The following is a 13815-nucleotide window of genomic DNA, read 5'->3' as shown; positions in this document are numbered from 1 at the left end:
TCAGCTTGTTTACCAACCCTCCGTGTCAGTCTGTAAGCCCTTACACTAAAAGGAATTTCTAAACCCAGCGTTCATTGCCTTTTTTCCCTCCATCTCTTTTTGGGGTGTGTGAGCTTTTCCCACTCACTGGGGTTCGGGAAGGACGAGGAGGCGGCGTTGAGGGAGCAAATATACCAGTTTATTGTCAACTGAAAACAATTAACCAAACAAAACCAAAAGCAGTCAGCTGTGGCTGGCTGTGATGTCAGCGCTCTGCTGCGCTGCGCTGCCCTCACTCTCTGTGTCTCTGTGTCTCTCCGTCTCTCTCTCTCTCTCTCTCTCTCTCTCTCTCTGTGTGTCCGCGTGAGGACCCAGCCTACTGCAAGAGATCAGAACCAGGTTACAAACATGCTTATATAGCTGACTAATTACCTGATTCTGTCCAGCTGTCACCGGATGAGCCACTCCTTCCTTTCCTCCAGCAGCCGTCGCTCTAACCAAGCCCCACTGCCACATACCCCCACCGCCCGACTTAGGCCGGGACGCCGCCGGCCGCAAGCCCACTCCCCCCCCCCTCCGCAGAGCGGGAGAGAAAGTCGGCCACGGCCATGCGGTTCCCCGGCCTATGGATCACCTTGAACCGGAAAGGCTGTAAAGCCAGATACCAGCGAGTGATCCGCGCGTTGGCATCTTTCATGCGGTGGAGCCATTGGAGCGGGGCATGGTCCGACCAGAGGGTGAATGGGCGCCCCAGGAGATAGTAGCGGAGGGCACCGACCGCCCACCGTATGGCGAGGCACTCTTTCTCCACCGTACTGTAGCTCACCTCCCGCTGAGCTAGCTTCCGGCTTATGTACAGTACGGGGCGGTCGACCCCCTCCACCTCCTGGGACAAAACGGCCCCCAGCCCGCTGTTCGAGGCGTCGGTCTGCAGGATGAAAGGGAGAGAAAAGTTAGGTGTGTATAAAAGTGGCTCCCCACAGAGGGCTTGCTTAACCCTCTCAAACGCCAGCTGACACGGCTCCGTCCACTGGACCGGATCTGAGGCACCTTTTCGGGTCAGGTCGGTTAGGGGGCTGGTCAGCTCCGAGAAGGCCGGGATGAACCTCCTATAGTAACCGGCCAGCCCCAGAAACCTCCTAACCTCTTTTTTGGTCTTGGGTCTCGGGCAGGCTGCAACCGCTGCGGTCTTTTGTATCTGTGGCCGCACCTGCCCTCCCCCCAAGTGGTACCCCAAATACCGTACCTCCCTCCGTCCAACTGCACACTTCCCTGGGTTGGCCGTGAGCCCCGCCCTCCTCAGGGACTCCAGCACTGCTCCCACCTGCTGCATATGCTGCTCCCAGGTCTCACTATGAATGATGACATCATCCAAGTAGGCCGCAGCATATGCAGAGTGAGGCCGCAGCACCCGGTCCATGAGGCGCTGGAACGTGGCTGGGGCCCCGAACAACCCAAATGGAAGCGTGACAAATTGGTACAAACCATACGGAGTGGAGAAGGCCGTTTTTCCCCTGGACTCTAGCGACAAGGGAATCTGCCAGTAGCCCTTGGTCAAATCCAGTGTCGTAAAAAAGCGAGCCGTGCCCAGCCGATCCAGGAGTTCGTCGACCCGGGGCATTGGATAGGCGTCGAATTTGGACACCTCGTTGACTCTACGGTAGTCCACACAGAACCGTATTGACCCATCAGACTTGCGAACAAGAACAATGGGGCAACACCAGTCACTGTTGGACTCTTCTATTACTCCCATCTCTAACATAGCCTGAAGTTCTGCCTGAACAGTTTTCCTCTTATGTTCCGGCAGGCGATAGGGTCGTGAACGCACTGTCACACCCGGGGAAGTTTCTATGTGGTGGTGTATGAGGTTTGTGCGTCCCGGCAGGGGAGAGAACACGTCGGCAAACTGCCGCTGCAACGAGGCCACGTCTGCTCTCTGGCCCGGCGAGAGATGATCGTCAACGGGGACCGGCGCCGACCTGTTTAACTTAGTCACCTCCGGTCCCAGCTCATCTCTCTCAATCACCGTGGTGGCCAGAGAAACAGACGCCACCTCCCTCCAGGCTTTGAGGAGGTTAAGGTGGTAAATCTGTGTTGCTCCACCCCTGTCAGAACGCACAACCTCATAGTCAACATCCCCCACTCGCCGTGTGACCACAAAGGGCCCTTGCCACTTGGCGAGTAATTTGGAGCTAGACGACGGTAGCAATAGAAGCACTTTATCTCCCGGTGAAAACTGTCTAAGTTTAGCCCCTCTGTTGTACAGCCGCTGTTGACGTTCCTGGGCCTGGAGCAAATTCTGCCGTGATAACTGACCCAGTGAATGGAGTTTTGCTCGCAGGTCCAGTACGTGCTGTACCTCATTTTTACTGGTGCTTGGACCCGCCTCCCAGTTTTCCTTAACCAGGTCCAAGACACCCCGAGGTTTCCTGCCGAACAGGAGTTCAAAGGGCGAAAAACCCGTGGAGGCCTGGGGCACCTCCCGCACTGCAAACAACAGAGGGTCCAACCATTTATCCCAATTACGACTATCCTCGTGTACGAACTTACGAATCATGTTCTTTAGCGTTTTGTTAAACCGCTCCACCAGGCCATCAGTCTGGGGATGGTACACACTAGTCCGGATTGAGCGGACGCCCAGTAATTCGTATAGCTCGCGTAGTGTACGTGACATAAACGATGTGCCCTGGTCAGTCAGGATCTCTTTCGGGATCCCAACTCGGGAGATGACCTGAAACAGTGCCTGTGCAACACTCTTTGCCGAGATGTTGCGCAAGGGTACTGCCTCGGGATATCGCGTTGCATAGTCCACTAGAACTAATACAAAGCGATATCCCCGTGCGCTCCGGTCTAATGGCCCGATGAGGTCCATGGCAAGCCTATCAAAAGGGACCTCCATTAATGGTAATGGGCGCAAGGGCGCTTTTGGGGTGGCCGGAGGGTTGACTAATTGACATTCGCGGCAGGATGCACACCACCGACTTACATCCGCCCGAATGCCCGGCCAGTAAAATCGGGCCATGATCCGGTTCAGTGTCTTATCATATCCGAGGTGACCCGCCATGGGGTTGTGGTGAGCCGCCTGGAAAATCGTTTCTCGGCGGCTTTTTGGGACTAACAACTGGGAGAGCTCTTCCCCTGTTCGAGCGTCACGACTCACTCTGTATAAACGGTCTTTAACGACAACAAAGTAGGGGTGAGAGAGTGCTGCGTTAGGGTGAACCGGACAACCATCAATTTCCATCACTTGGTCAAAGGCGTGGCGGAGGGTCTCATCCCGAGACTGTGCTAGGGGAAAATCTTCCATGGGCGCCATCGTGCCCCCCCCCCAGCAGCGTCGGGATGCGGCACCTCCGCCTCACCACTAAGGACAGCACATAACTCACATTTCCCTGACTTACGTGACCGCACCCTCATGGTTTCCCCTGCTAAGCTCGTAAACCCCGGCCAATTTGTTCCCAAAATTAGAGGGTGCGTGAGGCGAGTACTAACTCCAGCCTTTACTCTATGTTTTTTCCCTTTAAAATAAATTTCCAGAGCCACCACCGGATAATCGTGAATATCCCCATGCACACACCTCACCCTCACCCACGATGCCTCTAACAATGCCCCCGGTCGAACCAAGCGCTGATGGATCATGGTCTGTTCACAACCAGAATCCAGCAGAGCTTGATGTGTACCCCCTTGTATACATACCGGTATACGGTACGTCCCTTCCGAACCGGGGGAGGGGGCCGGCGGCCCGGCAACCCGAACCACTTGCCCCACTTCCATGAGCGGGCACTCCGCTCTGATGTGGCCGGGCTGCCCACACCGCCAGCACACCTGCCCTGGCGTCTGAGGAGCCCCCCGGGGTGCCAGGTGATCAGACGCGTAGGCTGGGCCCTGAGGGAAAGACGGCAGAGGGTAATTAGACGACCGGAGCGATGCATGCTCCGGCTGTGTGTGTGTGTGTGTGTGTGTGGGTGTGGTGCAGGAGCCGATGCCGCTGGGAACCTCCTCCTCGGGGCTGGAGTGGGACAGCTGGCAGGGATCGTCGCTGGCCTGGTCTCCTCCCTCATGCTCCGCCGGGGAAGAGAGAGATGGTCCTCCGCGAGGACGATCGCTGCCTCGATGTTGGCCGGGCGGTGGCACTGGACCCAATTGGCTGTGGACGATGGTAACCCAGCGATGAACTGCTCCAGCGCCACCTGTCCAACGACGTCCTCAGCGGAGTGGGTCCCCGGCTGGAGCCAGCGCCTCGCTGCGTCCAGGAGCTGCTGCGCGTATGCAAAGGGGCGCCCGGCTCCTTCAAAGGAGAGCCCCCTGAACCGCCGCCGGTGTCCCTCCGACGTACTGCCCAGCCGGTCCAGGATGACTCTCCTCAGCTGTGTGTAGTCGTGGCGCGCGGCCGCCGGCAGGCTGTGCGCGGCCAGCTGCGCCACGCCGGTGAGCAGGGGAAGAAGCCGAAGCGCTCTCTCCTCCTCCGGCCACCCACACGCCTCCGCCGTGCCCTCGAAGATGTCCAGGTATGCCTCCGGGTCATCTTCCGCGGTCATCCGCTGCAGGGCGACGGCCGGAGACCGTCCTCGACCGGGCTCCGGGTCGGTGCCGTGGGCAGCCGGGCGTTGCAGCAGCTCCCGCAGGAGAGCACGATCGTCCCGCTGTGACGCCGCAATGTCCGCGAGGAGCTGGGACTGCTGCTGCTGCAGCGTGGTGGTGCTCTCCTGCATCGCAGCGAGGTGCTGAAGGGCCAGCGACAGCGGAGATTGTCCTTCCATGTGTCCCTGTTCAGGCTCCACTGTGAGCTTTTCCCACTCACTGGGGTTCGGGAAGGACGAGGAGGCGGCGTTGAGGGAGCAAATATACCAGTTTATTGTCAACTGAAAACAATTAACCAAACAAAACCAAAAGCAGTCAGCTGTGGCTGGCTGTGATGTCAGCGCTCTGCTGCGCTGCGCTGCCCTCACTCTCTGTGTCTCTGTGTCTCTCCGTCTCTCTCTCTCTCTCTCTCTCTCTCTGTGTGTCCGCGTGAGGACCCAGCCTACTGCAAGAGATCAGAACCAGGTTACAAACATGCTTATATAGCTGACTAATTACCTGATTCTGTCCAGCTGTCTGATCACCGGCTGAGCCACTCCTTCCTTTCCTCCAGCAGCCGTCGCTCTAACCAAGCCCCACTGCCACAGGGTGATAGTCCAGGCTTGCGCTCAGTGAAAACATGGCTGCCAGCAAAGACAAACGGTTTTTTGTCACTCAGCAAAAAGCTTAGCTCATAAAACATTTGCCTGCTTATGTCTAAGAATATTTGTCACTTCCTCCACCAGCATGTCCATGTCAGGCCCTATAAGGGTTATATTCGGACTGACAATATGGGTCCCAAGCCAGTTTGGCCATGGTTTCTATGGTGGCCCCACCCGTGTTTGCCCACTTCCAATGTGTGGTTCATGTTATTGAAACTATATGAGACCTGTAGAAATTGCTCACTTCAAGCTAAGTACCACTTAGTACCCAGGCAGCCTGCAGAGGGTACTTATGGCACTTTTCCACGACAAAAGTTCAAGTACTCGACTCCATCAAGGTTACCTGGTACCTGGTGCTTTTTTTAGCGAGCTGAGCCGATATTAAAATGTGACGTCAACAGACTGCCGGCCACTGATTGGTCAGAGAGTATCGTCACTGGAAGAGTCATGAGTGCAACATCCAACACAAGTATCAAACCGAACAATGCTGAACGTAGGTAATTTAAAAAGACTTAAAAATCCTGAAAACATCCGTTAATCGCCAACATTTAGCAAGAAGATTTTGGAAATCTCAATATTGAACAGAGGAGTATTTACTGTGTCAGACAGCGTCTGTGCTTCAGTCATGCACGAAGTTCGGAACGATTTGGTGAACAAATCTTTTAAATGAACTGTGTGTGTATAAAACAACGTCATGGCAGCTTCATGCAGCATGATACCAAAGCCAAGTAGAGTCGAGCCGAGTCGAGCCGAGTCGTGCTACAACTGTATAATGGAGAAGCACCATAATTAGGCAAACACAGGTGGGGCCCCTGTGGAAACCACAGACAAACCTGCTTGGGACCCATATTAATCAGCCCGAATACTCTCATGGACGATCGGAAAATCTGAAGTTTGTGTTGCTTTTTTTTTAAACTGCTAACAATGTCTATAGAGAATAGCAGTGATTTTACATCACAGCACACAGGAGTTGTCTCATGGCTAGGTAAAGCTGTGGAACATATGTTTGGGTATTACAAACTACATACAGGTGCACATTATATAAGGTGAGTCTTCTGTTCAGTGGCTAAAACCTGTTTGTCCTTGCTGGCGGCCATGTTTTCAGTCAGAGCAAGTGTCTCGGGCTGGTTCTCAGCTCAATCAGATTTTCTACATTTTTAAGAAGGTGAAGACAATCACTTCAAAAACCTGAACCATGTCTTTAAGCACAAAAGCCATTCTCAGTCTGTTCAGCTCACAGACAAATTACAAACACATAACATGAGAATAAAGGGAAGTGAAGCCGTGCCCATCCATTTCAAAAGCAGGCTGCATTAACCACTGCTAGTTCATTTGTTACCGCACAAGATTTAGTCTCTTCACTTTTCACCCAAAATAATGATCACAGCCTACAAGTTCATCTTTTTAATTTTCTCCTCTGTTGCCTTGTAACCCTTAGCACCGTGCAACATCACTTATTACCATAACTTTGCTCATAATGCAGAGGATTTCATTACGCTTGTCTGTTGAAGTTATGTTGGGGTTTTTATGTGCTTTTTATTATGGGTGTGTGGTTGACCGTGGGCCGTCGTTAATAATGGGTGAAGTGGCAGTTCAACACTGACACTCCATTAACGGGTGCATGCGCCACAGAGCACTGCCAAGATAATGTTATTAAACGGATTCTTCAAGCCCCCCTGTGCAGATCTACTCTGCTACAACCATCCTTTGTTGAGTCATTTTACACACTCCTTGTATTTCTTTTGCAACTCCACTCTTATTTTATGTCAGGTCCATCCCAGGAGAAGAGGAACAGTGGACAGGGAGAGAATTACCAAAATAAAACTTGTTGGTTTTTTTGTTGAAACTTATTTTTCAATAATTGTTATTGTTCTAACAACAACAATGTACAGCAACTCTTACCAGTCGTATCTTCATGCATTTATTTATGTCACTTTCTGATGGAGTGATTGATCCACAGTCTATTTCCTGAAATCACGTTACATTGCAATGCCAAAAAATGGTGTACAGGGGTACAGTGGCTGGCATTGTTGCCTCACAGCAAGAAGGTCACTGGTTCCCCCCTAAATCTAAATCTAAATTGACTGTCCAGGCAACCTGTCCAGGGTGCACTCTGCCTTTCCCCCTATGTCAGCAGGGATTGGCACCAGCGCCTCAGCGACCCTCATGTGAAGGATAAAGCGGTAGAAGACGGATGGATGGATAGATGGATGGTTGTGGACACCTAAGTGCCATTTAATATGCTGTTCATTTTTGACCTGGAACGTCACACGCGTTGAACAAACCACTGAAAATCCACTGAAAGAAGTGGTCAACAATTGTATTAGTTTGGATTCTTAGTGTGGCTAATATCATGAGATCTTGAAAAAGCCAATATTTATGTTTTCGGAAAGTTGTGGAATCGAACACTGGGGGAAATTTAGAAAACGGTCATGCTCTGTTGGAAAAAAATACACAATGTTGAAAATTTTAAGATGCCTTCCTGCAAAATGCCAGCGAGCACCATTTTGTTTTGGCCTTTGAGTCAGTCATGAGTGAAAGGCTGAATACTCCCTAGTGGGCTCTAGTCCATGCAGAGGCTTCATCCGGTTGGTCAGAAAAGACAAGATTATGTATCAGGTATTTCACGCAGTGGAGCTGTCCCCATGAGGAGAGAGGCTCTGGCTGGGACGGAGAGTGGTGTAGTTCACAGTGACATTTTGACCTTCATAGTGTCTCATGGATAAACCAGTGGGCAACAGCTTAAGGAGATGCAGGAGCTGTGCACAGAATTTAGAGCAGTCAAAACACCATGTGTGATCCTTTTAGGATCCTGTATCAGGTAAAGGCACATTCCTTGTAAACCTTATATTCATTGATATCACACTGAGTACTCTTTCTGGTAGCAATAGCATTACAGCTTTTCCATTATACAGTTGTAGCACGACTTGGCTCTACTCAGCTTTACTGTACTCGGTTTGGTATGGGCTCAGCTCGCTTGGAACCAGGGACCAAAAAAAGCATGGTCTCTTATGGAAAAGCAAAAAAAAATGAGAAGAGTGGAGTGGAGCGCCATTAGTCTATATTGTATTTCAACTCGGAAAAAGACTGGCTAACAAGTATGAGTCTGTAAATAGGCGTGTCCAAAGGACATAGATCAAATGTATGCAATTGTGCAGACCTACAATCGATCAGACGAATGATCGGGATGACAAATGCCAGCGATGTAAAATGTGTCAACAAATGTGCTTGTAGTTTTCCGGGAGCGGTGGCTATCTAGTAATGGCATCTAACCACTGTTTACCGGTTGAGCTCCGTTGGAGCAAGTCACTTGGAATGAAAGCAACAGCCAAATCAAAAGATAGCTGCTCTTTGGTGGCCACAATGTTGGATGTATACGAAAGCTGCTAGATGTTTCCACTGCATAAAGCCCACCAGGGGAAAAAAAGCTGTTTGAGATTGGAGATCCGGTAGTTGGCCAAAACGACGTCCTTGCCAGACGTGTCTGCAGAAAACAAATCGCTGGCAGATTCAAAACTTAAAAGTGTTGATTAAGCCTGTGTTTCTCAGAATAGCGATGATGTGTCCCAGTGTGATTTGTTTTATAAGACAGAACGAGACATCAGCAACATTGTGCAGTGAAGTGAAATAAATGGCTGCGAACATGTTGGAGCATGACTGGAAACACAAAGACGAGCCCAGGAAATATGTTTCACAATTGAATTTTATTGCTCAAAATACGTGGTCTTTTGTCCCCGCCCACCCCTGTGCTGCCACTGTATACACACAAATGCTCCCTCAGTCTGGTCTGATAGTATTGCCTCAGAGTCCATTTTGGGGTAACCTGACTTTGCCATTTACTGATTATTTTTCTTAAATAATTTTAAAAAAAATGTTTTTTAATAAATTGAAGAACAACAATAAACACCAAACGTTACACACTGCAGCTTTAAAGCTGTTCATACAGCACCTTTGTAGCTTAAACACTGGTTTCAGTTAGTGCAACACTAGTCTCTTGAAGCCTTTATCAACATTCTTACATCATTAATATGAAATCAACTTCAAAATCTATTTCAACCATAATTATAATTATACTTTACACAGTTCCTCACATCTCTTAAATTAAGCGTTTTGGTCTCAGAATGTGTCTCTTTGAACATTGTCTGTCTTTCCTTTTTTTATGTCTGTCTCTGGTGTTTTTCCTCCTAATTATTCACTTTGAGTGTCATGTCATTTTTGTTACTGCTAATGACTGACAATGGTTTGGTTTTTGGCTCTTTTTGTTCACTTGTCTTCTGTTTCTCAGCATTATGTGTCCTATGATCACTTCCTGTTTCTTTGCAAAACATATTTTTTTGCAATGCTTAGCAAATTTGAATTGTTTAGAAGGTCTGATGAAACCACACTCTATTGTCTTGCACTCCAATCACAATTTGAGCCCCTAAAACAGAATCGCACAGTGTCTGGAAGCTAAATGATGGACCAGTATCTTTGTATACTGTCTCTGAATGTATACCTTGTGTCTTGATTTTCTCCAGTGTGCAGTACATACAACACTGACTCACAGCAAACATTGACTAATACATTGAAGCCCTATTTGCAACTGTACGCCATCACCCACTGCTGTCCTCGTCATGGTCACTTGGGTTTGTGTGTTCATGCCGCGTATGTTGTGTCAAATGTCGGGAAAATGGAGGAGCGAAGTTTGTTGCTGAAGCAGGTGTTTTCCCTCATTACTTCCTGACAATGCCCCATCTGGTGTCGGGGAAGCTGCTGCCGCTGACTCCCTGCCAAGTGGGGAACAAACACTCGCGGGGAGGCTGACAGGGAAAAATGGGAGGGAAGATTTGGGGAAGGAGCAGGGAAGATGTTATCGTCACCAAAACAACAAGGTTAAAACTTTGTGTCAAGACAGAAACTCGCTATGCAGAGAGAGCCTGGAGCTGAGACTTCAAGATTTTGCACAGATCCATAAGTAAATTTCAAATAAGAGGTTGAAGGGTTCAAAGTAACTTTGTGGAAGTCAAGGGGATAAATATTAATATTAATGCTAACTGAATACTTTGATGCTTCACTCTCTGTTTGAACTTTTCTCCCTGTTTGAACCAAACTGACCAAAGTGTCTGGAGGATTTGTGACGGATGAGCGAGAGAGAGAGCGAGAGAGAGAGAGGGAGAGAGAGAGAGACCAATGACATGTCATAATCAATGTTACCTGAGGAGGGCGCCAAAGACACAGTTTCAAAAAAAACATTCATCCAGGTCTTGGAGCCACTGAAGCCCACTAGCTTAGGGAGAGGACAAAAAAAAAGTGTGGAAATGTGGAAATAGAAACCATTTTCATAATGGAGCGGCACTCTCTGACTAGAAAACACAATTATGGGCAAACTATGGCCACAGCATGAGGGAACTTTTTCAAGAGCCCCTTTAGCAGGATCTAATAGGCCCTGACTGCAGAGGAGCAGGAACACAGGCTCATCCAGAGCTCAAGTTTTAGTTCCGGGCCATTACCGTCTTTGCGAATGGTGAATTAACCAAATACACTCAGGTCTGTTCTCGGCTCGTCTTAATGACTCTTAAATGCATATTCTGTAGATGATGCAGCTTCAACAACACAGCGTCCCATAACCTCAACACTCCTGGGATTCATCTGGCGTGACTTTGCTGTTGTTTTTAAAAAAAAAAAAAATCCAAAAGCAATAAAACAAAAACAAGAACAAGAAACAAACATCTATGTCTGTGACAGCCTCAGAATATGACTTTTACATATATACAGTTTCAATGCTGTTCATATTCATAACATAGGGGTCTGACTTTCATGTGTTTGGCTTTGTCACTTGTGATGATACCGATAGAAAATCCTCTCTGTTTTCCACAGAGTTGACATGATCACTGCAGCATGGCAGACATGAGCATCCCTCACTCACAGTCGGTGGGTGTTAAAATGTCCAAAAAACATTTGAACATGTTAAATATTTAAATGGAGTTGACGATTGCTCATTTAGTGCACATTTGCACATCTGTTCTGATGTCTGTTCTGTTCTGAAGCCAAAGTCATTAAACTGGTTTAATCGTTTACTTCAAGTTCAGTATCACCACACTTAGAGCATCACAGTGGATACGAAAGGACAAATTAACACTAGTAACCACTTGTGTGTTTTTACTGCCCTCTCTCTAAGGTTAAAAAACAAGAATGACACTGGTTTGGTGTAAATAATACAACTAGAATTAATGCAGTTGAAAGTGTGACATTGGTATCAAGGGCCGGCTCTGCTCACTCACATGTTGGTCGTATGATGCTGGTGGCACACGTTACTACTCTTTACAGAGTATGTGATATTATATGTATTTTTCCAGTTTTTTCTTCCCAATATCTGATCCAGTACTGGACTGAAACTGATTCCATGGGGCCACGCACAGATCTGGTATATGTACTACGGAGTTAAGAGTCAAAACTCTCACATGACTGTTCTCTCTCAAGTTGAATGGCCACGTTACAGACATACAATCACCAGCCACCAACTCAAGTCATGCATTAAGTCGTGTGGACATGGTCACAATGAGCTGCTGAAGATGAAACACAGCATCGGAATGAGGAAGAAAGGTGATTTAAGTGACTTTGAAAGTGGCATGGTTTTTGTTGGTCTGAGTATTTCACAAACTCCTGAATTTCCCACACACAACCATCTCTAGTGTTTACAGATAATGATCCGAAAAAGAGAAAAATACCCAGTGAGCAACAGTTTTCTGGGTGAAAATGCCTTGCTGAGGCCAGAGGTCAGAGGAAAAATGACCAGAGTGGTTGAACATGATAGAAAGACAACATAAACTTAAATAACCACTCCTTAGACAAAAGTAAAACTAAGCTAAAGAAAATTCTTATTTCTTGCCTAAAAAAGAAATAAATCTTGGTTTTGCACTAGAAAAATAATCTCATTCCATTTTTTCTCCAGAGGAAATTACAGCTTACTTAAGATAAAACAATGGTTTGCATGAAATCCCAAATGCTCCTGGTTTGTAAATGTTTTTGTTTTTAATACAGAAGTAAAATTCACTATCATTGGTGTGTGTGAAAATATAAGAACTTCTGTATAAAACAGAATTAGAAGATATTAATTCTTAAAGTCATCTTAATCAAGTAAAGGTAGATTCATTTTAAGTAAATATTTCTTAGTTCTTTGGTACAATGGGCTAGTTTTCTCTAGCTTTGGCCTGTTTTTCCTCAGTATAAGGAACATTACAGTCTGAAAGTGTCAAGGAAAACAAGTTAGTTTTAAGTATTCTTGCAGATTATTTTTCCTAAAACAAGAACATTTAAATACATGTAAGAATGTTTGGCTTTTTTCCTCATTGGGCTGTTGTTTACAGTGTCAGTGAGTGTGTGTCTGATCAACGACCACACACTGAAAATCAGAATTCACTCACTTCAAAGGGAACAAATTGAACTTGAGTCACTTTCAATCTGGTAATCTGGACGTAACAAGGTCTGGGACGGATTATGGGCCTGTGAGCCCCTGGGCACGGATGGATATAACTTAACCTTCATTATTTGACTGAGGATCCATCAGGACATCAGTGGTGGCTAACATAGCCTATACATGGCCCTCTACAGACATCCATGATAATTATAATAATAATAATAATAATAATAATAATAATAATAATAATAATGATAACAATACTACTACTACTACTACTACAACTAATAATAAAAATAATAATAATGATAATTATAATAATGATAATATAATAACAACAATAATAACGATAATAATAATAATAATAATAATAATAATATAATAATAATGATGATAATAATAATAATGGTAATAATAATGGTAATAATAATAATAATAATTACAATGATAATAACAATAATAATAATAATAATAATAATAATAATAATAATAATAATAATAATAATATAATAATGATGATAATAATAATAATAATAATAATAACAATAATGGTAATAATAATAATAATAATAATAATAATAATAAATAATGATTTGGCTTCTGTAAAACATAATAGTAGCAAAGATATCAGGATAATAGCACAGATGCTTGAGCCTTGGGGCCCCCCGAGTCCTTTGGGCCCCTCAGTAATCTATTCAGTAATCCATCCTTGAAGAAGGTGAGTCCACCTGCAGGTGAATGAGCAGACAAAAACAAACGCTGCAGGATAATCTGTATTATCATTTATTTTTTCCCCCTTTCTTTCTCCTCAGTCCACTTCAGGATTCGATGAATGACATTGTTGTCTCTTCCAACAATAAACATCTGCTTCATCCTCATCATCTTAATCACTGTGCCACGCGCATCCTTTTCGCTCTGTGGAGCTGAATTTGGAATGAATTGCTTGTTTGCGTGTGGGAAATTAATGTTGGTTATCAATCATGTTTAGAGCGAATTGAGCGCAATTAATTGGAAGATGCAGCCTCTCTCTCTCTCTCTCCTATATACAACCCACTTCCTTTCCTTTTTTCTCTCCCCATTTAAAGCCCAACCCCTCTCTCTCCTCCACACACCCCCCTCCACCTTCTCCCGCTCCCTGCAATTGGTCAGACTGACACGCGGGGCCCGCCTCATTGGCAAAGCTTTTAAATACATTTACAATGTAAAGAAACCAAGAAA

Source organism: Solea solea, chromosome 13 (genome assembly GCF_958295425.1).
Source record: "Solea solea chromosome 13, fSolSol10.1, whole genome shotgun sequence".
Classification (NCBI taxonomy): Eukaryota; Metazoa; Chordata; class Actinopteri; order Pleuronectiformes; family Soleidae; genus Solea; species Solea solea.
Note: the sequence above shows the minus strand (reverse complement) of the source record.